The sequence below is a fragment of the Callithrix jacchus genome, chromosome 2 (assembly GCF_049354715.1).
Source record: "Callithrix jacchus isolate 240 chromosome 2, calJac240_pri, whole genome shotgun sequence".
Classification (NCBI taxonomy): Eukaryota; Metazoa; Chordata; class Mammalia; order Primates; family Cebidae; genus Callithrix; species Callithrix jacchus.
This window is the reverse complement of record NC_133503.1, coordinates 134,862,869-134,885,031: the sequence shown is the minus strand read 5'-3', so window position 1 is coordinate 134,885,031 and position 22,163 is coordinate 134,862,869. Positions and strand designations below refer to the sequence as shown.

The 22,163-nt window shown below is 42.5% G+C and overlaps 1 protein-coding gene across 3 annotated transcripts in view; it reads left to right on the top strand.

Annotated features, from left to right (window-relative positions):
* Positions 1-22,163, top strand: part of SV2C (synaptic vesicle glycoprotein 2C) — a 289,177-nt gene that overhangs the window by 87,493 nt on the left and 179,521 nt on the right. The gene's annotated exons all lie outside the window — the stretch shown is intronic.

Below are 22,163 nucleotides of genomic sequence, written 5' to 3'. Positions count from 1 at the left end.
CAGTAGCACCAGGGGAATCCACCAACTGCATCAAATCTTCCCCGATTAACAAAGGCTGGGGTAAATCCTGCGTCAGCCAAAGGCTGCCAGTCATAATGCCCTTAACTAGTTTCTTCACATTGAACCCATGAAAGAAGCTCACAGACACTGCTGATGCTGCCTGGAAACCAGTCCCAGCAACACTAGCACATGGAATTTGAAGGACTTGAGAAAGGCAGCCCTCAAGGAATCAGCTTGCTAGGTAGCCAGATCATTTGGCCGGCTGTGGAAACCATGTTAGTGGAATACTGGTGTCAATTCGTGGAGAAAGATTGCATCTGGTAGTAAAAAAGTAGTTTCCTCAAAGAGGGTCAGAGATGTCTTCTAGAGGGCTGGGTGGCAGCTATTAGAAATCAAACTACACAAGAACGATATTGGTCAAAAAAAACCCCTTTGTCCACAAAAATGTTGACAACCAGTCATCACCTCAACCCTATTTTATGAAATCCACCTAGCTCTGGTGTTTATATTGGAGTGGGGATTAATAATGAAAGAGCAAGATAATCTCGTAATGTACGTGTTCCCATCAGGCCTGCAATTTGTGTCTCTGATGGAGCAAGAAAGAGAGAGATCCTGAATCTTCTTTGCCATGGCACTCTCACTCCCCTCTCAGGCCTTAAGCACAGAGGATGCTGTAGCCCAGGAATCATCAAGCTTGTCTATGAAGGCCCAGATAGTGAATACTTCAAAATTTTCAGGCCACCTGTGGTCTTTGTCACATTTTCTTCTTTGCTGTAGCCCTTTTTAAAACTGTGAAAAAGAATGCTTAGCTCATGTGCTGCACAAAAGCATCATTTGTGGACCCCTGCTATAGACCTTAGACCTGCACACTCTTTGTTAGTAGCTAAGAATATGTCTCCAAGTGTGGACGTAGCCTCCTATCCTGATAAGTGAGGGTCCTCTTGTTCATCTAGCCCAACACCGATGCTGGAGGCAGGCTTTGGCTCCTGCTTCATGCCCTCTTGGGCAGCACAAGTGCTAATACCCTTGTTACTGCTGTTGCTGTGAGTGTTAAAGTCTCAGCGCCAAGAATCTTCTGGCACCTGGGAACCTGGTGGGCAAACTTACTACATTTCAAGTAAGGTGAAATCTCAGACCCCTCACGGTTCTTGAGAGTGGCAGGAGAAGGAGAAGGGAAGGGGGCATGGTGAGAGATGCCAAAGAAAACACTACATGGAAAAGAGATGACCCGAATGAAGAGATCATTTCCCCACCCCTAAACTTGGCCTGGTGTTTAAGTCTCCAGCTTCCAGTTGGCCTTCACAGAATCAGAGCTCTTCTTTGCTAAGTGAAATGTGGGGGAGTCTTTGGCTCCCTCTGGAGGCTAGAGTTTGCCAAGACAGGTAGAACCTGAAACACAATGTGAATTGCTCTTTACTCTGAAAGAAAAGGAAAACTGACCATGACTAGATTTTACTCAAATGGCCCAAGGACTAGGTATAATTCAATTAAAAAGGGAACTTATCCTTTAAAGTAGGGAGATATATACGGTTTTAACTAAAAGGGAAAACGGACACAGAATTTAACAGTGAATGTTTAGATTTTAGTGACAGTCATCATTGTTGAAGTGTGGGGAGAAAATTGGATCTAACACAGAAGAGTGACATGGTGCTAAAATTTCCCCCATATCCTAGACAACTTCCTGTTTGCAGCTCGATGTGCTGATGAAATACTCTTAACACAAATCCCGAGGGCACCGGAACTTAGAAAAATTATCATTTACAACTGTATGTTAAATTGCTAAGCAGTTAAGATGTTTGATCTAGAAAATCACATGCAGTTTATTTCCAACAATTGAAAAGGGAACTTTCGAAATAAAAGCTAAACATACAACCCAAGGGTTTAACGAGTCAGAGTCTGTTCAGGAAAGTGAGCATGTGGGTCCCCGAGAGCTGGATTGGAATCAGTAATAAAGGCATGAGTCCAGCCCTGTCAGAGCTGTCTGACAGCCCCACCGCCCTCTGTCAGCATCTCTCTGTGAGGAAGGGTCAGGTTGAAGATGGCGACAGCAGCAGCCGAACGTCTATGAGAAAGTGAAGGTAGCACAAAGCCCTGCAATCCCTACCCTCCACACTGCTCTGCTTATCTGCACACACAGCTGTGAGGCTCCAGCTAGGCCCCCAGGAGCAATTCATTATTTGTGACAACCTTGTGTGCATGGTGCTCGCCCTCACCCCCCACCCCATCGCACACACAGGGAGCCAAAGTTCAGTCTGAGTTGGGCTTTGAGAGTTAAATGTTCAAGATTTAAGTGATTACTGATGGGAAAAATAGGAAGGGGCCTGGAGGTTCTCGGTTTGGGGGAGAATGTTGTGCAAATAGAAAACCATAGTAGTGAATCTGCTACCCAGTTTTCTAAGAGCTGCAGTTTTGTTTCATCCTGTCTCAGAGCTTTATTAATCAGCCACATTGTAGGTGACATGCTCCAGAACACACAGAATTTATATCCTTGTGCTCTTCCCTCTAGGAGCTAATTAATGTATTTTTATTGGTGAGAAAGTGCTCTCTACATATTTCTTCTCCTTGCCTGATGATCAAGTCTCCCATCTTAAAACCAAACCACCCACTACCACCATGTGTAAACACCCTCTGCCTCAATCCTGGTCCCCATTTACTCAATTCCTATTTTTCTCCTACTTTTAAAATCTATTCATTAAAACAAAACAAAAAGGAAACACATCTTTCCTGGAATTACCTGGAGAAGACTTGACAGGAGCAGGAGGGAAAGCTTTCTGACCCCCACTCACTGTTTAGCTGATGGCTGGAATTATAGGGGAAAAGTGGAATGAGGTTGCTTTTGATGATCTTCTTTTGAAATGATTTGCAGTATTGAAAGAAAGAGTAGCAATTAAACCATTTTGATCTTTAAAACTCAAAGTAGAGAAGGATATATATACACACACACACACACATAGATATACATGTATATGTAAATATGTGATTCTTAATGCTGTATGCTCTGTTTCTTATGGTCTGGGTATCCCAGTGAATGACATGTTTTCAGAAGTGTTTTGGGAAGCACAGTGGTCTACCCTTATATGTTCCAGGACCCCCTAGTGATGCCTAGAATCACAGATAGTACCAACCCCTATATGTAACATGTTTTTCAATATCTATATACCCATGATAAAGTTCAACTTACAAATTCAGCATAGGAGGATATTGATAACAATAAGAGATAAAAAATAATAAACTAGAACAATTATAACACTATACTGTAATAAAGGTTATTTAAATGTGGTCTTTCTCTCTCTCAGAATATCTTAATATTCTTAGACCGTGGTTGGCTATGAATAAGTGAAACCATTGAAAGCGAAACCACAGATAATGGGGAACTACGACACGCTATTCCAGACATGTGTTATTGTGCACCAAACTACCCAAATCTTAGTAGCTGTAAACAATAGCCATTTTATTGTATCTCACACTCCTGTGTGAATTTGGAACTTGGACAAGGCTTGACTAGGTGATTCCTCTGCTCCTAGTGGTTTAGTGGTGTTTTGCTGGAGGTTCTAAGATGACTGACAGCTGGGCAGGGATGACTGAAAGATTGTTTTCTTGTGCTGTTCCTCTAACATAGCAGTTCCTCTTAGATTTTTATGCTTTGTTGTTCATTGTGCTGATTAAAGGAGATTTCTCTGAAAAAAAAGAAACCCTTTCATTGTTAGTCGTTATGATTAAACTTAGGAAGATTAATATATTTCTCATAAGTCTGTTTTTCATGCATTTTGGGCCCAGCTAGGACAGACAGGAGAGCACCTACCTGTGACCTCTTCAGCATGTCAGTGTCAGGGTAGTCAGATGTACAGATGAGGGCTCAGGGCTCCAAAAGCAAGTGCTATGGTAGACAAGGTGGAAGCTGCATGGTCTCTTATTACCTAATCTTGGAAGTCACATAGCATCACTTCTGTCGTATGCTATTCATTCAAGCAGTTACCCAGAATCAAGGAGGGGCAATGTAGACTTCACCTCTTCATGGAAAAGCATCACAGAATTTGTAGCTGTGTTGTACGGTCATCAAACATGCACACGGGAGACTTCTCCATTCTATGTTAGAATAAATTTTTTTCATTTTCAGAGTGTAGTATTTCCAAAATATTGTTCCCAGCAGTCCCACCATTTGGGGTTTTAAAGCAGTGGCTCCCAGTCTTTTGGATTTTTAATTTTAACTTTAAAACAAAGAATGAGGTTGGGAGGCTGAGGTGGGTGGATAACCTGAGGTCAGGAGTTGAGGGCCAGCCTGCCCAACCTGGAGAAACCCCATCTCTACTAAAAATACAAAAATTAGCTGGGTGTGGTGGAGGGCACCTGTAATCACAGCTACTTGGGAGGCTGAGGCAGGAGAATCACTTGAACCCAGGAGGCAGAGGTTGCAGTGAGCCAAGATGGTGCCTGGGCAACAGAGCAAGACTCTATCTCAAAGAAAAAAAAAAAGAAGATGAAGATTGGCAGATAAAAGATTGCTACAATCCTTTATTTTACTAAGGAGGAGCATTTAAAAATAATGATTGCAATAACATGCACACTCTTTGTACTCACTATCATTTTATAAAAAAGAAGGCATGTTCACATCAAAATAATAGGAAAGACATGTTCTTAAAGGACCTTTTCTAAATTGAATAAATTTATCTTTATGAAAAAGACATATCAATTTCCTTGTTTTTCTCATTTAACTGTAGGCTGGTGGAAAGTTTCTCATAGAGCCTGCCTGTTCTGTAGGTTGCATTTGGGAATTATTCTACTAGACAAAAGGTCTCAAGTACGCCACTTATACTTTTTTTGAGACACTCAAGATTTTATGGTCAGAATTTCATTTTTTGTTGGTTCTGTCAAATGCCTAGCTTTATGTGAGGAGGACTGCAGTTTAAGTTCAACCTCCTGTATTACCGAGGTTTTACTGATTTGTAATATGTGCCTAGAACAGTGTAGTGTCATGGAGTTTCAGAATAGGATGATGCCATAATACATAGTTCCTGCCAGGAGTCAAATTGAAAATTAATTATAGAGATAAGACTGATGTTTATGAGATGCTGACACATAATGCAAGTTAGAATGTGGGTGAGAGTATATAGGAGTTACCCATGCCAACTAGAGTAGTCAGGGTATCTTAACCAAGAATGTGAAGGTGAAGATTCAAGGTACAGGATTTGGATGAAAGGCAATAGGAGCATGTCACTTGTGTGATTAATTGAATAAGGGTCCATGGATATGAATGAATGAATGTGGTGTGCATTGGTTTTTAACATGCCTTATCTTAGGTTTCAGAGCAGAAAACAAAATGGATTCAGCATTGTTTTTTGCTTGTTTTTGAGCCACAGTTATAATGAATGAAAAGTCCTACTTTTTTCTTACTCTCAAAGTGACCACATTTTTCTCTAAGAAGCAGATGGCTGACTGCTCATTCTAGACATAAATCATTAATAGTCATAATAAAAAGAATCAGCTACTGAGTAACAGCTTCAGTACCCTGGGTCAGCACCTGAATATCTGGGTGACCGTTCCTAAAATGCCTAAGTGTGCTTCTGACAGTTTGGGATTGAGGAGCCCTCATGTAATGCCTCATCACTAATGACAAAATAAATCTCAAGTGTCAGGAAGTGCTGCCCTGAATTCACCTCGACTTTGCCAGCAGTAATGGATTAGGAGAAACATCCATTAGCGCAAGGTAGATCCCGATATTTATTCACTCACTGCTCTGGGCTGACAACTTAGGTGTCTGCTTGTTTTGGGAAACAAAAGGTCACAAAGGAGTATCGGTAATGGCCTGCTGGATTTTCTCTTTAGACATTTACTGCAGTCTATTATGATCCAGTCTGATTGTTTTGATATCTGCCATCTGAACTTTAAAAACAACAACAGAAAAAAAATTACTTTTTTTTTGAGATGAGGTTTTGCTCTGTGTCTCAGGCTGCTGTGCAATGGCGCGATCTCAGCTCACTGCAACCTCCGCCTCCTAGATTCAAGTGATTCTCCTGCCTCAGCCTCCTGAGTAGCTGGGATTACAGGCATCTGCCACTATGCCTAGCTAATTTTTGTATATTTTAGTAGAGATGGGGTTTCGATAAGAGAGGGACCTTGGAGGCCTTGTGCAATTATTTTCCTATTAATGTTGATCAAGCAACATGTGATCTTTGAGTTCATTTTCAGACTTGTTTTCCTGCCATACACAATCATGTTCCCAGCCACTAGAAATGCCCAGACTGAAGCAGCGAGTGTCCTTGCCCCTCTAGGCCTTTCTGTTGCTGTAAAATATCAGAAGATCTAATATGAACATTGATCAAAGATTGTTTTCTTGTTCTGTTCCTCTAAAATACCAGTTCCTTTTATATTTTTATGCTTTGTTTATTCACTGTGCTGATATTAATATAAAGGAGACTCTTCTGAAGAAAAACCCTTTTATTGTAGTTCAACTTAATAAGATTAATATATTTCTCATAAGTCTGTTTTTCATGCATTTTCTGACAAGACACATGATAACACTTCTCTTCCAAAATAGCCCACTCTTTGGATAGCATAAGCCCTTTGCCGTGGTCTGTTATGTCTGTGGCTCTGGTTGCCATCATGTCTGTATTAATATGCTTGATGCTTTTCTTCTGTCTTCACTGATATCCTGTGCTGATGCATTTGTTCCAGTTCCTTTCAGTTCAGTGATATGGTGCCCTCTTGCTCCTCTGAATTGCAGTTGTACTTAGCTACGTCCCCGGCCTGCCTTCTCTCACTGCCCCCTCTGCTTTCATCTCCTGTTCTCTGCTTTCCTCATTCCTCCTGGCCTGAGACTGCCCCTTCAACCTAGCCAGTGACCTCTTCCAGGACGAGCCCAAAGGTCTTTCCTTCCTGAGCTCCCATGCTGTGGGCACTGTTGAGCAGCCTTTCCTCTTCGGTTTTTCTTCTGAGGTCTTCTCTGCTCTATCCAGACCCTTCTTATTTCCTTGTCCACACTTCCTTTTATCTGACTTCTTTTCCTTCTTGCCCTCTAAATGTCACTATCCTCAAGGGTTAACTCTTTCACTTATTCTTGGTCATATCCTTTGAGCCTGGGTCATAACCTTTCACTTATTCTCACAGGGAAATCACATTTCGTAAGGCTCTCAACTGCCCTGCTTTGCTGCCACCTCCCAAGTATGTTTCTTCCTCTCCTCACCCCAGCCTGGGTGTGACGCTTTCCATTGCCTCTCAGCCATCCATGCTACCTGTTCAATTAAACCCACCCACCCTCAGGCAAATACTTCCTCTAAAGCAGGGGCTCACAGATGACAGTCCACAGCCCAGGATCCTACCCTCTGCCTGATTTTGCAGATAAAGGTTGATATGAACACAGCCACACCCATCTGTTTCCATGTTGTCTGGGGCTGGTTCCATGCCGCAACAGCAGAGCTGAGTCACTGCAGTGAGTCTGTGTGGGCCACAGAGTCTGAGATATTTACTCTCGGTCTGCCAGTCCTGCCCTACCATGCCTTCGTCTTTTAACACTTGGGATTTCTATTAGGCCGTTTTCACACTGCTATAAAGAACCACTGGAGACTGGGTAGTTTATGAAGAAAAGAGGTTTAACTGACTTGTAGTTTCACAAGCATGGGTCGGAGGCTGCGGGAAATTTAAAGTCTTGGCGGAAGGTGAAGGGGAAGCATATCTTACCATGGTGAGCCCGAGAGAAAGTGAAGGGGGGATGTGCCGCACCTTTAAACCATCAGATCTTGTGAGAACTCTATCAGGAGACCACACTAGGCGGATGGAGCTAAGCTGTTGGAAACCACCCCCACCCCCACCCGTGATCCAACCACTTCACACCAGGCCCCACCTTCAAAATGTGGGGATTACAATTCAACATGAGATTTGGGTGGGGCACAGAGCCAAACCATATCAGGCTTTGATTGCTTTCCTTCCTTACCCGGGAACCCATAAATGACTCCTCATTGTCTGTATAAGTAATTTAAATGGTTTTGCTTTGATATTTAGGAGTCTTTTCTTATTCATCCAGCCTAATTCTATTTCTCAACACATGAAACCCACAAGACACCTACCCTCCCGACCTTTCCAGCCTTCTCATGCCTCCTATTCACGACTTGTACCTTAGACCTTCTCCACGACTGTTGTGTAGTCCTAAGAGGAAACAAAAATGCCATTCCATTTATCCTCTCATTTTTCATATTCTCCTTGCTTTTTAGCATTTCCTGATGGTCAGCTGTGCTGATCACTGCTTTTATTGATTTGCATGTGTTGCCTGCTCTGCCCTGTCCTGCCTTGTTCGCGTACAGTAGAAGAGGGTTTCTGATGTGAACATCTTCCCCACTTATTTAAGACATGCCCCCCCCGGGCCTACCCTCCTCTTGTATTTCCTTTCTTTATCAATTTTGTTATAACCTATCCCAAACTGGAATCCTTAATGTGGACTTCAGCTCTTCCTTGCCTCACCGGTCAGTTTACAACAGCTATGAACTCTGATAACTTAAAATACTTCCAGCCTTTTCTCTCTTCACCAAGTCTGCTCTCTTTTCCCAGCATTACCAGATAGCCATCATTTCTTCCCTGGCCTACTGGAATTATCTGCTCAGGGATGTTCCTTCAGCTGGTCTTTTTTTCCAGGGTCAGGACTAGAGGAGAGCGAGGTGCCTGGGGTGCAAGATGAAAGGAAGCACTCACTCTCAGAGTCGTGCAAATTCAGAGCCAGCACCTGAGAGTGAAGCCTCCTTACATTTTGTGCTCCAGGCACTTCAGGAGACTCAGTGACCTGCCCTAGTTCTGCTAGCCCTTCTCCCTCCTTGTATTAGGTTATTCCTGCTTTGCTGTATAGAAATACCCAAGAGTGAGTAGTTTATAAAGAAAGGGTCAATTGCCTCTTGATGCTGCAGGCTGTGGAGGAAGAGAATGGCATCTGTTTCTGAGGAGGCCTCAGGAAGCTTCCAATCATGGTAGAAGGTGAGGTGGGGAGCAGGCATGTCACATGGTGAAAACAGGAGAGAGAGTGTAGGGGAAGGTGCCACATACTTTTAAATGATCAGATCTCATGAGAACCTGCCATTGTTATTTTCCTGTTGAGACAGATTCTTGTTCTTGTTGCCCAGGTTGAAGTGCAGTGGTGTGGTCTTGGCTCACTGCAACCTTCACCTCCCAGGTTCAGTGGAGCCTCCTGAGTAGCTGGAATTACAGGGATCTGCCACCATGCCTGGCTAATTTTTTTTTGTATTTTTAGTAGAGATGGGGTTTCACCATTGTTGGCCAGGCTGGTCTCAAACTCCTGACCTTAGGTGATCTGCCTGCCTCGGCCTCCCAAAGTGCTGGGGTTACAGGTGTGAGCCATTGCACCCAGCTGAGAACCTACCATCTTGAAGACAGCACCAAGCCATGAAGGATCAACCCCCATGATCCATACACCTCTCACCAGGCCCCACCTCTAGCACTGGGATTTGTGCTCTGAAAGCTACCCAAATCTCATATTAAATTGCAAGTAGCATGAGATTTGGGCAGGACAGATATCCAAAGCATATCACCCCCTCTACCCTCCTCTTCTTTCCATCTTTCCTCCTTACAGTTTATCCTCTACACAGTTGCTAAAATGATATTTTCAGGTACAGATAATATCTAGTCTGTTTTTCAGTTGCCCAAAGGATAAAGCCCAATTCCTTGGGTTGACTCCAACTTTTCCTCCAGCCTTTTCTCTTGCCACTCTCCCCCCACCCATGAATTCCATATTTTGTCTATCCTGAACTACCTAGAGTCATCTTAGTGTGCTATGCTCTGACACACCTCCAAACCTTTGAAGATGATATTCTTCCCTCCTTTGGAACTTTCTTCAGAGAGTGCCTTTTACTTGGAGGCCTCTTACTCATTATTCAAAACCCAGTACAACCATCACCCTCTATGTGAGGCTTTTCAGAATTCTCTAGAACTAATTAAGTAGTGTTTTCTTTTTTCCCCTTAAGCATAATGTATTGACCTTAATTACACCACATGTTTCATTTTGTGGTAATTACTTTTTGCATGTTTTTAATCTTCCAGGAAACCAAAGATTCAGAGCCCCAGCTTCATATTAGAATTGCCTGGAAAGCTTTTAAAAAATATTGTCATCTGAACCCTATGCCAGAACCTTGGTGGTAAGCTTCACATTGCCTCTTGGAGAGAGAAGAAATGGCAAATAATAGATAATGAACCTCTGGGTGTGGCCTGGAATCAGTGTTTGGTTTTTCTGAAAGCTCTTCAGATGATTCTAATGAGCAGCCAGAATCTGAAACCTCGCTGCACTAAGCTGTGATCTGCTGGAGAGGGAAAGCCATGTCCTGTTTATGTTTGTGCACCTCTCCTCCCTCCCTACACTCATACCTTTCAAGATGCCTGGTTTATAGCAGGAGCTCAAGCAAAAGCTATGAAATTAATGATCACCTGCTTCATTTGCAGGGTCAGTGATTGGGATTATTGAAGATTGGATTTAGTCTATTACCACTTGTATTAATCCCTTCTCACACTGCTATAAAGAAATAACTGACACTGAGTAATTTATAAAGAAAAGAGGTTTAATTGATTTATGGTTCTGCATAGCTGGGGAGGTCTCAAGAAACTTACAATCATGTCAGAAGGCACCTCTTCATAGGGCAGCAGGAGAGAAAAATGAATGCTGAGCGAAGTGAGGAAGCTCCTCGTAAAACCATCAGATCTCATGAGAACTCACTCACTATTATGAGAACAGCATGAAGGAAACCACCCCCATGATTCGGTTATCTCCATCTCGTCCCACCTTTGACAGGTGGGGACTATTACTATTTAAGGTGAGATTTAGGTGGTGACACAGAGTCAAAGCATATCATTCCATCCCAAGCCCCTCCCAAATCTCATGTCATCACGTTTCAAGACACAATCGTATCCTTCCAACAGTCCCCCCGAAGTCTTAACTCATTTCATTATTAACCCAAAGGCCCAAGTCCAAAGTCTCATCTGAGACAAGGCAAATCCCTTCTGCCTGTGAGCCTGTAAAATAAAAAACAAGTTAGTTACTTCCTGGATACAATGGAGATACAGGCATTTGGTAAATACACACGTTCCAAATGGGAGAAATTAGCCAAAATGAAGGGGCTACAGGCTCTATGTGAGTCCAAGATCCAATAAGGCAGTAGTTAAACCTTAATGCTCCAAAATGATTTTGTTTGATTCCATTTCTCACATCCAGGTCACACTGATACAAGACATGGGCTCCCATGGCCTTGGGCAGCACTGCCTCTGTGGCTTTGCAGGTTCCAGCCCTCCTCCTGGCTGCTTTCATGGGCTAGCATTGAGTGTCTGCAGCTTTTCCAGGCACCTGGTGCAAGCTGTTGGTGGATCTACCATTCTGGGGTCTGGAGGATGGTGGCCCTCTTCTCACAGCTCTATTAGGCAGTACCGCAGTGGAGACTCTGGGGGCTTGTATCCCACATTTCCCTTCCTCACTGCCCTAGCAGAGGTTCTCCATGAGAGCTTTGCTCCTGCAGCAAACTTCTGCCTGGACATCCAGGAGTTTCCATACATCCTCTGAAATCTAGGCAGAGATTCCCCAACTGCAATTCTTGACTTTTGTGCAACCCTAGGCCCAACACCACATGTAAATCACCAAGGCTTAGGACTTGTACCATCTGAAGCAATAGCCTGATCTATATTCTGGCCTCTTTTAGCCACAGCTGGAGCTGAAGCAGCTGGGATTCAGAGCATCATGTTCCCAGCCTGCATAGAGCAGGGGGGGCCCTGGGCCCCCACCCATGAAACAATTTTTCCCTCCTAGGCCTCCAGGCCTGTGATGGGAGGGGCTGCCATGAGGGTCTTTGACATGCCCTGGAGATATTTTCCCCATTGCCTTGGTGATTAACATTCAGCTCCTTGTTACTTATGCAAATTTCTGCACTAGGCTTAAATTTTTCCCCAGAAAATGGGTTTTTCTTTTCTATCCCATCATCAGGCTGCAAATTTTTCAAACTTTTATACTCTGCTTCATCTTGAACACTTTGTGGCTTAGAAACTTCTTCTACCAGATAGCCTAAATCATCTCTCTCAAGTTCAAAGCTCCACAGATCTCTAGGGCAGGGGGACAGAATGCCACAGTCTCTTTGCATAGCAAGAGTGACCTTTACTCCAGTTCCCAAGAAGTTCTTCACCTTCATCTGAGACCACTGCAGCCTGGAATTCATTGTCCATATCACTATCAGCATTTTGGCCAAAGCCATTCAACAAGCTCTAGGAAGTTCCAAACCTTCCTACATCTTCCTGTCTTCTTCTAAGCCTTCCAAACTGTTCCAGCTCCTGGCTGGTACCTAGTTCCAAAGTAGCTTCCACATTTTTCAGTATCTTTAGAGCTGTACTTCACTACTTAGTACCAATTTACTGTATTAGTCCATTCTCACATTGCTATGAAGAAATACCTGAGACTGAGTAATTTATAAGGAAAAGACATTGGCTAGATTCAGTGGCTCATGCCTGTAATCCCAGCACTTTGGGAGGCTGAGGTGGGCAGATCACCTGAGGTCAGAAGTTTGAGACCAGCCTGGCCAACATGGTGAAACCCTGTCTCTACTAATGATACAAAAAGTAGCCTGGCACGGTGGCATATACCTGTGATCCCAGCTACTCAGGAGGCTGAGGCAAGAGAATGGCTTGAACCTGGGAGGTGGAGGTTGCAGTGAACCAAGATTGTGCCACTGCACTTCAGGCTAGGCAACAAAGCAAGACCTTGTCTCAAAAAAAAAAAAAAAGGCCTTTAATTGACTCACAGTTCCACAGGGCTGGGGAGGTCTCAGGAAACTAACAATCATGGTGGAAGGCACCTCTTCACAGGACAGCAGGAAAGAAAATGAGTGATTAGTGAAGTAGGAAGCTCCTTATAAAACCATCAGATCTTGTGAGAACTCACTCACTATCATGAGAACAGGGATTCAGTTATCTCCACCTAGCCCTGCCCTTAATACATGGGGATTATTACAATTCAAAGTAAGATTTGGGTTGGGACACAGAGCCAAAGCATATCACCACCTTTCTCGCTTAGCACAGAACTTGGAGTGGGAGAACTTTGCAAGAGATGGGGATCCCATTGGTGTTGAACTGTTACATGATGTCTATGGTACACCACAAAGTGACTCACTTCAATGTTCTTGCTCTCTAAGACTTTTAAAAAATTGTTTCAAATACCAAGAATGGGGGTGCTGCAGAGCCATACATGCCCAAAACACTGTACTGTCTCTTCCCTTGTCCAGTGGGCATGTTGTACAGCAGCCATTTGAGGAACGACATTAGAGAGTAGATATTAGGACTCTTCTACAGTTTGCTCATTGGATTCAGGAAAAGTGCTGGAGTGAGCCCTCCAAACTGTTCCTGCCTGTGCTTTTTATTGCTCAGGTGAACTTAGGTAACAAGTAGCACTGTTGCTTGACATGGCATTATCTGCCCATGTTCAGTCTCTTCCTGGACCAGCAAACTTAAATGTCAGACTCTGAATGTAAAAGCCAGAGATGTGCTGTAGACTGCATCTGATATTTACAGTTCTTTCTAGCTAAGATGAGCTGGCTTTTGTTGTAAATATTCTCTCATGCAAATTAGAAAGGTTTTCCCCCACTTTGTACATATGCCTTTGATATTATTACTTTCTTTGCTTTTATTTGATTTTGTGAAAGTCCATAGATGCTTTTGGCCCCTACCTCTGACTACTAAAAATAGTAACTGAAAAAAGTGAGGGATCAGTTCTAGAAACCTATTAATTATGTGTTTAAATAGTTTCAAATTGCAAAAAAAAAAAAAGAATGTCTTTGGGATTTAGAAAATGAGATTACTCTTTCAGTGCTGTTTCAGGTGTCTTCTTTTCAGAACTTGAGTTAAGGCAGATCAAAAGTTGTCATTTCACTTTTTCTATCATTCCAGAGCCATCTTCTTTTCTTCCTGCTTTTTCTTTTCCATCACTATTTTATTTCTTCACTTTCCTCTTTACCTGATGCCAATAGTAATATTAATAATTGTTGGTCAGGTGCAGTGACTCATGTTTGTAATCCCAGCACTTTGGGAGATAAGGGCAGGTGGATTGCTTGAACTAAGGAGTTAGAGACAAGGCTTGGGCAGCATGGTGAAACCCCATCTCTATCAAAAATAAAAAGCAATTAGCTGGATGTGGTGGCACGCACCTGTAGTCCCAACTATTTGGGAGGCTGAGGTAGAAGGATCACTTGAGCCTTGGAGACAAAGGTCGCAGTGAGCCAAGATCACTGTACTCTAACTTAGGTGACAGAGCGAGACTGTCTCAAAAATAATAATAGGGTTGCTTATTGAACAACTGTATATTTTACACAGTGCTAAGCACTTTATCTCATTTAATCTCTCAAAACCCTGTGAAGTAGGTACTGTTATTAGCCCCACTATATGAGGAGAAAACTGAGACAGCACAAGGAAATTAAGTAACTCTAGGTCACACAGCTAGGAACTGATAGGGCAAGGGTTCAGATCTAAGCCATCTGTTTTAAGAGCCCAAGCTCTTGACTATTTGCTATCTGCCCCAATGTTTAGAGTGGTAAATGGTAGTGGAATGAAGATTAAGGATACTGCATTTGATTTAAAAAAATAACACCCCATCTCAACCCCCATTGCTTTAATAATGGGTTCACTTCTCAGCACTTTTAATGAAAGAATTTAATAGAACAAGTATTGAAGATTTCATGCTGTCATTTGTAATTCAGACACAGAATTTGTAACCAGTAATGATAAGAAATAGAAAATTGTGGATAACGAGGAGATGTCACAGCCTACTTAGCATCTTGGGTAGGGGGCAGGGACAGCTGGATAGGGACAGTGGCCCCTGGAGTCAGCCTTCTATGGACTCTAATGGAGTCTGGCCAAGGGAAAACCACACTCAGCCAACCATTTTGGGGTTCAGGAGCAGGGACAACAGGGCAGCAGCTATGAAAGCTTATACATCAGTGAGTAGATGAGGAGTGTCCATAAGAAGCCAACAAGGGAGAGAGACACCCCACTCCTATCCCCATGCAGACAGAAAGGAAAGACTGGGCCAGAGTTGCAGGACTAACTGACCCAACATCTAACCTAAACCAAGCATTTGACACAGGAGGAAGCTAGAAGACTGGCTCGAGATCTTAAGTCTAGTTAGAGAGAGATTAGAACCAGTCCAGGGTCCCTTGGCCCTCACTCCAGGGATTTTGCTAATATAAAATGGAAAAAAAGAAAAACACTCTTTCTTAGAGGAAATAGGAGAGAGAGGGGCTGTGAGTGCTAGAATTGACCTTAAGAAGGTATTATTTTTAGTGTTGCCTTTAGTAATAAGAAAAACCAATTTTCAGTGACTATTCCAGTGGCTTATACAAACCTAATTTCTTTAACCACAAAGCATATCTTTAGGGCTCTTCAGAGGCATGGTAGAAACCCCTTACCTGACTAAATTAGGTCTGGTAATTAGTTAGTTAGTAGAAAAGTTGGTAAAAGCAGGAAAACATGCAAAATATAAATATGTATGTAAACATGGGGTTTTAAATATAAGCATACATTCATTTGACCATCTTTGGATGCAGAGTTAGAAACATTTCCTTTGAGATGGGCTCTTCAAACTGGAGTTCCCCATTGTTTTCTTTGCATTACTACAGTTATTCTATGGCTTTGATTTTTAGTCTTAAGTTTCCTTAAAGTGGAGTGAGACCTTAAAGACACATGTGCCACAATCTGAGCATCAGATCCTTCATCTTAATGATTTTTCTCAATCTTTTACAGTTGTATTGCTCAAGTCGCAGTGATTTTCTTTTGTAAGTCATCTTCCCTAAGTCTTTCTTACATTCACTTTCATAGAAATAGCTCCATTTCCTTTCACACTCATATTTTATTTTTATGTGATTTGTATTAAATTAAATGCATAATTAATAACAAACAGAATTGGCATAAACAAGCTGAGTACAAAAAGCCAACTCTTGCGAAGCATAAAGTGCTGCTCGTGGAAGCAGAAGGAAAATGGGTGAGAGAAAGGAAAACACTTTAAGTGATGGTTCTTGATGTGATTGTCAGAGGGTTGGTTACTTTATTGGGTTGATAAAATGAAAACTGGCCAAGTAATGTTAGAGGGAAAATTATTTGTAATGGTTGTTAAAGCACAGTAAGTCAGACTTTGTTTAAAACCATCAAAACAGATGTAGGGACCACTGCAATAGGTTTTGCAGTAGAGAAGAGAGATCAGGCTCAACTCCTAATATGAAAAGGAAAGGTGTGAATTTAGAGTCAAGGATTAGGATGGGAGAGTTAGTGGATAGAAAATTACCAAGAGGGGGTCTACAGCCAAACCACCCTGAACGTGCCCAATCTCATCAGAAAACTACCAAGAGGAAACACAGGGGTAAAGGAGATTTTGGGTAAACTGACCTAATCGGATTCTTGCTGAAGACAGACCAGGGTGATCAGACATTGTCTCAGGGATGGGGGAGAATGAGGCATCTGGTCAGATGTTGAAGACAACCAGCTATCTAGAGTCAGGGGTTCAGGCTAAACTGACTTGGCAGGATTCTTGCTAAAATTGGGTAATGCAGAAATGAACACAGGAGTCCATACATCATAGTCTAGTTGAGAAGAGAAGTCCAAAGACTAGAGTTTAGTCAAGGAGAGATTGTGTGTCAGTGGGCCTCTACTGTAGACATACCTCAGATCTGTGGAAGAAGGCCTACCTTTGGGAAAATAAATGCACCTACTTCTTGTGAAAGGAGTAATAACGTCTAAAAGATATGAAGCATAATTTGGGTAATAAAGTCTTATTTAATGTGACAGTCCATATTATTCTTTTCAATGATTTCCAGAAATGTTCTTGTCATTCAACAAGTCTATTTTTATTTTTCTTTGACTCAAAAATTTTGTTTTAACCTAAGACAATCCCCATATAAAAAGTGAGTGTGACTGTCATCTCCTGGATATTACCAATTGTATGAGTCAGTTCTTACACTGCTGTAAAGAAATACCTGAGACAGACTAAATTATAAAGAAAGGAGGTTTAATTAGCTCACAGTTCTGCAGGCTATACAGGAAGCATGGCTGGGGAGGCCTCAGGAAACTTACCATCTTGGTGGAAGGCAAAGGGGAAGTCATGTCTTATCTGTCTGGAACAGAAGGAACAGAGAGAACAGGGAGGTGCTACACAGTTTTAAACACCCAGATCTCATAAGAACTCATTCACTATCACAAGAACAGCAAAGGAGAAATCTGCCGCCATGAACCAATCACCTCCTACCAGGACCCATCTCCAACATTAGTGATTACAATTTGACATGTAATCACTACAATTTGACATGTAAAGGGACACAGACCCAAATCTTATTATTCTGCCTCTGGCACCTTTCAAATCCCATGTCCTTCTCACATTTCAAAATACAATTATGCCTTCCCAACAGTCTCCCAAAGTCTTAACTCATTCCAGCATTAACTCAAAAGTACAAAGTCTCATCTGAGACAGGGCTAGCGCCTTCCACCTATGAGCCTATAAAATCAAAAACAAGTCAGTTACTTCCAAGATACAATGGGGGAAAAGACATTGGGTAAACCCTGCCATTCCAAAACCAAAAAAAAACAACCAAAAGACATGAGCTACAGACCCCTGCAATTCCAAAGCCCAGTAGGAGAGTCATTAAATGTTAAAGTTCCAAAATAATCTCCTTTGACTCCATGTTTCACATCCAGGTCAGATTGATACAAGAGATGAGCTCCAAAGGCCTTGGGCAGCTCCACCCCTGTGGCTCTGTGTGGCTTAGCCACCATAGCTGCTCTCAAGGGCTGGCATTGAGTGCCTGTGGCTTTTCCAGGCACTCAGTGCAAGCTGTCAGTGGATCTACCATTCTGGGGTCTTTAGACTCATAGCTCCACTAGGCAGTAGCCCAGTGGGGACTCCATGTGGGGTCTCCAACCCCACATTTCCCCTCGCACTGCCCTAGTAGAGGTTCTCAATGATGGTTCCACTTCTTCAACAGACTTCTACCTGGACATCCAGGCTTTTCCACACATCTTCTGAAATCTAGGCAGAGGTTGCCTAGCCTCAACTCTTGCACTCTGTACACCCACAGGCTTAACACCACATGGAAGCTGCCAAGGCTTACAGCTTGCACCCTCTGAAGCACAGCCTGAGTACATAGGACCCTTTCAGCCACAGCTGGATATGGAGCACCTGGGATGCAGGGAGCAGTGTCCTGAGTCTACACAGGGCAGCAAAGCCCTGGGCCTGGCCCAGGCCCACAGAACCATTCTTCCCTCCTAGGCCTCCAGACCGCTGATGGAAGGGGCTGCCATGGAGATCCCTGAAATGCCTTTGAGGCCTTTTTCCCATTGTCTTGGCTATTAGCAATCAACTCTTCTTATGTAAATTTCTGCAGCCTGCTTTAATTCCTCCCCTGAAAATGAGTTTTTCTTTGCTACAGCATAACCAGGCTGCAAATTTTCTAAACTTTTACACTCTGCTTCCCTTTTAAATATTAATTCCAGTTTGAGGTCATTACTTTGCTCATTCATATAAATATAAGTGTGGTATATATATATATTTGATGTAATACTACTCAGCCATAAAAAGGGACAATGGACTTTGGGGACTTATGGGGAAGAGTGGGAGTGGGGCAAGGGATAAAAGACTGTAAATACCGTGCAGTGTATACTGCTCCAGTAATGGGTGCACCAAACTCAGGAATCACCACTAAAGGACTCACTCATGTAACAGAATACTCATGTACCCCAATAACCTGTGGGAAAATGCCAATTTTAAAAAAAGCTGCCAGGCCACACCTTGAATGCTTTGTTGCTTAGAAATTTCTTCCACCAGATAATCCAAAATCATCTCTCTCAAGTTCAAGGTTCCACATATTCCTAGAGCAGAGGCATGATGCCACCAGTCTCTTTTCTAAAGCATAACAAGAGTGACCCTTATTCCAGTTCCCAATAATTCCTCATTTCCATCTGAGACCTCCTCAGCCTGGAACTCACTGTCCTTATTGCTGTCAGAATTTTGGTCACAACCATTTTAAAAGCCTCTAGGAAGTCCCACACTTTTCCTTATCTTCCCTTCTTCTTCTGAGTCCTCCAAACTGTTCGAACCTCTGCCCACACCCAGTTCCAACACTGGTTCCCCATTTTCAGGTGTCCTTATAGTGATGCTCCACTTTTTCGTACCAATTTTCTGTCCTAGTCCATTCTTGTGCTGCCATAAAGAAGTGCCTGAGAATGGGTAATTTATAAAGAAAAGAGATTTAATTGGCTCGCAGTTCTGCAGGCTGTACAGAAAGCATGGCTGAGGGGGCCTTAGGAAACTTACAATCATAATGGAAGACAAAGGGGAACCTGGCATGTCTTATATGTCTGGAACAGAAGGAGGAGAAAGAAGGGGAAGCAGGCCTGTCTTACATGCCTGGAACAGAAAGAAGAGAGACAAGAGGAAGGTGCTACACACTTATAAATAACCAGATCTTATGAGAACTCATTCACTATCACAAGAAAAGTGAAAGGGAACTCTACACCCATGACGTAATCACCTCCTGGGCCCCACCTCCAACATTGCGAATTACAATTTGACATGAGATTTGGGCAGGAACACAGACCCAAACCTTATCATCAATCAGTTCAGAATACCAATACAGAATGTTTTTCATTGAAAATCAGTTTATAAATAAATGGTGCAAGGAATTCAAAAGTAATGCATTAGCCATGGATAACTGAAGTGCTTAAAACAATTTTTTAAAACTGATGGGCTAAAAGTTGCAATGAGAAAAACACTACATAGCATTTCCTAAAACTGTTCTGTTTTATTAGAATATGGTTTAAATGGTGTTGGGGGGAAAGACATGTCCCCTTAGGGATTGTCAGAAAGAATCAAAAGCAGCTTAGCAAAGAGACAGAAATGTAAATGTGATATTTATCAGGGGAAATGAGGGTATGATTAAATAAAATGAAACCAGCCTTTATGTCAGAAAATAACTTAATGAGGAAGTGATACTTGAGGTCTTTTTGTCATCTTCTGAAAGACTAACAGGCTGGACTGGCCAGGAATGGCCTTCACCAGAACTGAGGTAGGAAGAGTAGGTTGAGTTTATTTCTCAGGTCAGGTTCAACCTCCTCAAAGTCCAGCTGAATTAAAGTCTTCATTAAATTCATGAAAGGATACAGAAATCACAGCCTGGCCTCATTTAACATTGCTGTCCTGGAATTGTGTGGAAGGTCTGTCTCTAGTTCTGAGGAAGGCAGGTCCTGGGGAGGTGACAGCTTCTAAGTCCACAGCTCCTGCTTGCCCTTTTGAGAGCTCCAGCTCATCTAGCAGGTCTTGCTGTTTCACATCTTTGGAGATAAAAGATTCTGTAGCCTTGATCTCCTCCCCTCAAAAATACATTAAATAAATACAAACTTTAAGTTTAAAATGTATTACAAAGATTGTTTTATTGGAAAGCACTCTCAGATTCTAAGATGGACACAGATCGCTTGGGGGTCTTGTTCAAATGCAGACTTTGAGTCAGTGCATTTGGAGTGGAGCCTGAGAGTCTACATTTCCAGTAAACTCCCTGGGGCAGGGGATGGGTGACTGGTGTCACTGGTTGAGGGATCATACTTTGAGAAGTGAGGATCTAAAAGTTCTGGCTTCTGACAACCTCGGTTTTTCTCACTTGTCAAATGAAAGGCTTTGGATGAAGATACCTTTTAAGTCTACCCGTCTGCAGCATCTCAAGGTGCAGACAGCAGAGAAGGCTGGCGATTGTCCAAAACATGATCTCTGCTCTGAGTTTTCAAGGACTCCCCGTTTTATAACACTGTGAAGCTAAATAGGAAAAGTGAATGCAAACAGGGAAGGAAATACAGTTTATATTCTGACAATCCCAGAGTGATTACAATTACTCACCTGATGCCTTTGCCAACATTCAAAGGTTTGGCTTTAATTAGATCACACAATCCACAATTGAACATTCTAATTGTGCAGTGGTTATCTCAAATAAGCTATTGGGTTGGATTAATTCTTTCCATAGTATGCCCAATGGAACAGTTCAGTTTTCAATACAAATTAAGTGTAGTCACAAAAGATTACTACCCTTAGATCTTGAAAATATATTTAAACAGAGTGCAATTAAATATACAGTTTGATGGGACATTTTTTATGCTAACCATGTCAGTCTGGGAGGAATTTACTACCACCTTGAAATCTTTCTTACCCTTCGGATTCCCCACTGATGTTTTCTTGTTAGTGAAATCTTCCCAGAGACCACATGAGAATGAGTGGCCACCTCCCGCCCCTCTGCTCCCATTTATATTGCTGTTGGGGTGCACACAACATAGCAAGGCTTGAGCTCATTTTGTTTTGTGTCTCTCTGTGTCCTTCGCTGAATTATGAACTCCTTAAGCCATCCTGACAGAGTAGGAATAAATGACTTGGAACACAGGTACGTGAGTTTACATTTCTGCCTGGTTCTGTCCTGATCAGATGATCCCAGGAGGCCATGGATGTTTCACTGCCTCAGTTTTGATGAGCCACTTTCCCCAGACGATAAATCCTACCCTCTCATGAGTCTGAAAGTTCAAATGCCTTCAGGGACAGGGTGGTAGGAAGAATGCAGAAAGCAGTGGATGGTGATAGTCTAGGGAGCGGTAGGGATCTTGGTTAACCTGAATTGCCCCAGGATCTCAGATGTACTTTCTTTAAATACAACAGGGTTGAGCTCAAGCAGAAACTAACACCCAGCTAAAGACCTTGCTTCACATCACCTGGTTCCTGGTTTGCACATAACAGGGGTTCCCAAGTTGAGCTTGGCAGAAAGAACAGTGGCAATATTTAAAATAATTAATAACAAGGATAGCCAGGGAATCAAAATAACATATTTATAGTTCCAAGCATTACCCTGTATCATCAGGTTTTAACCCTTTAGTTGCTGGATCAAGTCCAGGATTTCCCAGTGAATGGGGCCAGGGCAATTGAGCCTGGTGCAATGGAATATCAGCCCTGAGAAAGACCTCCAGGCTTTAGTCAGAGAAACATCATTTCACAACCCTGGCTAGCCACTTAGTATCTGTTAGATCAAGTTGAATAATCTTTCTGAGCCTCAGTTTCCTCATCTGTAAAATGGGTTAATAATCATCACTTTTCAGGACTGTGGTAAGGATTAAGTAAACTAACATATGGAATGCTCCTC